Source organism: Centroberyx affinis, unplaced genomic scaffold (assembly GCF_046629955.1).
Source record: "Centroberyx affinis isolate AG114_WGS23_722 - 3 ecotype Tasmania unplaced genomic scaffold, CSIRO-AGI_Caff_v1 ptg002455l_1, whole genome shotgun sequence".
NCBI lineage: Eukaryota > Metazoa > Chordata > Actinopteri > Beryciformes > Berycidae > Centroberyx > Centroberyx affinis.
The window spans coordinates 198,025-201,467 of record NW_027280692.1 but is presented as its reverse complement, the minus strand read 5'-3'; the positions used below and the strand labels follow the sequence as shown (position 1 = coordinate 201,467).

General features: G+C 44.7%; 1 pseudogene; it reads left to right on the top strand.

Moving 5' to 3' along the window:
• The first annotated feature begins 494 nt into the window (after positions 1-494).
• Positions 495-2,466, top strand: LOC139656354 (arf-GAP with dual PH domain-containing protein 1-like; annotated as a pseudogene).
• The last annotated feature ends 977 nt before the right edge of the window (positions 2,467-3,443 follow it).

Below are 3,443 nucleotides of genomic sequence, written 5' to 3'. Positions count from 1 at the left end.
CCAAAGGTTTGTGTTGTTGTTATACGCATTAGAGGGAAATAGAGGTTAAAAATGTTGATTACACTTCACTTTCAAAGTTATGTTGGTCCAAACCAGACCAAGGTTTCTGCAGGTCCTGAAAAATGTCTTGAAAAATGCCTTGAATTTCTCTGGAATTTGCTTCTATTCAAAGCCTCAAAAAAATAGAGAATTCAGTTTTAGAGGCCTTTAATAATGTTGCGGTTTCTTGGTACAATGCTTTTCTAGTGAGAAAGCAGCCCAGGCATGTAGACCCATTCTCTAATAGAACATTTCATTTTCACGCTCATTTCAGGAGCCAAATTGGTGTTATATTTCATTCTAACTAACATTAAAAAGGTCGTGGAGAAGATTTAAAATGTTGAAACTTGCAGACACCCTGCAGACCCCCAACCTGATTCATTTTGTTCACAATGCACTGACTCCCTTTTCTATTTCCTCTGTCCATCTTATCTCTCTCTCTGGCTCTGCCGCAGCACACAGAGGGCTTCAAGAAAAGGTGGTTCACTATGGACGACAGGAGACTCATGTACTTCAAAGATCCTCTGGTGAGAAGAGACCGCTTTCTGCACTGCTCTTCCCACAGATCACCTGTCAATCAACAGTGTGGGCGGAGCTTGGATTTTCTGTTGCTGCAGTTTGAGTTTCTCTTTTCTTTGTCTGTTCAGCCATGGTGGCTATCACTGCTCATGCTTAGTGCTTAATTAAAGAAGATTAAATCGCTCTTGGTTCTTCCACCTTCTCTCTCTCTCTCTCTCTCTTCCTCTCTGTCTGTCCCTCTCTTGCTCTCTCTCTCTCCCTCTCTGTCTCTCTCTCTCTCCCTCTTTCTCTCACTCTTTCTCTCTCCCCTCTCTCTCTTGCTCTCTCTCTTTCTCTCTCTCTCTCCCTCTCTCTCTCTCTCTCTCCCTCCCTCCCTCTCTCTCTCTCTCTCCCTCTCTCTCCCTCCCTCTCTCTCCCCCTTCTCCCCCTCTATCATTCTCTCTCTCTTCTCCCTCTCTCGCTCTCTCTCTGCCCCCCGTCTGTCTCTCTTTCTCCCCCCCCATCATTCTCTCTCTCCCTCTCTCTCTCTGCCCCTGTCTCTCCCTCTCTCTCTCTCTCCCTCTCCCTTTCTCTCCCTTTTTCTCTCTCTCTGTCTATCCTTTCTCCCCCTCTCTCTCTATCATTCTCTCTTTTCTCCCTCTCTCTCTCTCTCTCTCTCTCTCTGCCCCGTCTCTCCCTTTCCCCCTCTCTCCCTCTCTCTCTCTCTCTCTTTCTCTCTCCCCCTCACTCTCTCTCTCTCTCTTTCTCTCTCTGTCCTTCTCTCTCTCTGTCTCTCCCCCTCCCTCTCTCTCTCTTTCTTTCCCCACTCTCTCTCTCTCTCTTTCTCTCTCCCCCCTCTCTCTCTCCCTCTTTCTCTCCCTCTCTCTCTCTCTCTCTCTCTCCCTTTCTCTCCCTTTTTCTCTCTCTGTCCTCTCTCTCCCTCTTTCTGTCTCTCCCCCTCCCTCCCTCTCTCTCTCTCCCTCTCTCTCTCTCTCTCTCTCCCAGGATGCCTACGCCGGGGCGAGGTGTTCATTGGCAGCAAGGAGAACAGCTACACCGTGCTCTCCGGCTTGCCCCCGACCACCCAGGGGTACCACTGGAACCACGGCATCACCATCGTGACGCCGGACAGGAAGTTCCTGTTCGCCTGCGAGACCGAAGCTGAGCAACGGGATTGGATAGCGGCCTTCCAGAGGGTCATCAATCGACCAATGAGGCCTCAGGAATATGCAGGTAGAGGGGATTGTCCTGTCATTTGTTATGGTGTCTGAAGATGTAGTTTTAATTGCTTGAGACTTGACTTGCTGAAGAGAAGACTTGAGACTCGACTTGACTTGGGTTCTGGTGACTTGGGACTTGACTCTGACTTGTACTCTGATGACTTGAAAAGGTTTCTAAAATCTTGACTTGAGATCTTGTGTTTGTGTAAATGACTCAGATTGAAAGTGATGAGATTTGTTCCAGCAGACGACTGAATTTAAATTCTGTTTTCTGAATTTCTTTGGAATGATTGAATTTATTGAAGTTGAAACTGATTATAGAAATCAAACTCATGATGCTCTTACCAAGTTTTTATTCTATTAAAACCATATTGCATTGAAAAGTCCTAGATATTTAGTTTTCTTTAAGATATTAAATTGATACTGGACTCTTGATTTGTTCTGACTTGACTTGCTGTTCTACATTTAGACTTGAGACCCAAGTGTTTCTTGGGGGAAACACTGATTGTGTGGCATATTTTGGGAATAAAAACGGCCAAAGTTAAACCCATACTGGACGAACCTTTACAAAGAATTGTTCCTTTTGTGCATAGCTATTTCTAACTTTTATTTTATCTGCTTGTCTTTGCAGTGGAAGCCCATTTTAAACACAAGCCTTGAAGACTGGGGCTTCATCGAGCCTCAACTCAGCTGGACTGACCCGGTCTCATTCAGATCAGAGAGACGACCCACTATAATATGATGATGTATGACTGTATGACCAGAGACCATGAGGGGGGGGGGGGGGTGGAAGGGGGAGGGGGCTGTGGGTATAGAGGGAGCCCGGGACGAGGAAAGATGAGAGAGCGAGATTTTAAAAAGTGAGAGAAAAAGGAGGGTCTGTCTGTACTATACTCCAGTTGTAATGGGACTCATGGCTCCTGATGGGGTTAAATTTTAGTGATCAGAGGCCAAAGGTCAGATGATGTCATCACTGTTGCGCCTACCAACCTTGTGCTCTACATTCTCATGCCAAACACCCCCCCCTTCCCTCCCCCCTCTGCCATGTGGACTTCTTCCCCTGCAGCGACGTCTTGTGAATGGTTCATCCTACCTGTAATCTAGTGTAATTATGTAATCTAGAGTCATTTCACTGTTTGCTTAACGAAGACAATGCATACTTAATTTATTGAATGTACAGTTTCGATGACAGTGGCTTAACCGTGTGTGGACTTGTGATGTTTTCGTTTCGCTGAGGAACGCTGTGAGGTTGAATCTCTCTCTGGCTTGAACCTGAATCTACAAGGTGCTGTTAACAACAAATATGCATAAAAAAAAACACACACACTCAAACTCCAAATGATCACCATCTCTCTTAATGTAGCTGGAGTTTCCTGCATCCGGACAGAGTTATTTTACAACACAATCTGACAGCTGTTCTCTTATTTATTTGGACTGTTGTACATACTGAATCATCGTAGACAGTGAATGCTGCTTCAAAGGATTGTAATGTGACAGGATTGTAATTTATATGATGTAACACTTCAACTTTATTTTCTTTCTTTCTCATCTTGTTTTAAAGACACATTGTTGTGTTGATCCTTTGATCCTAGTGGTAGTTTGTTTCATCATAAAAAAATCTTAACATCAATACAGATGAATCTGAAATCAAGTGGAATTCTTTGGTTTGTCTGTTGTGTTTACTCC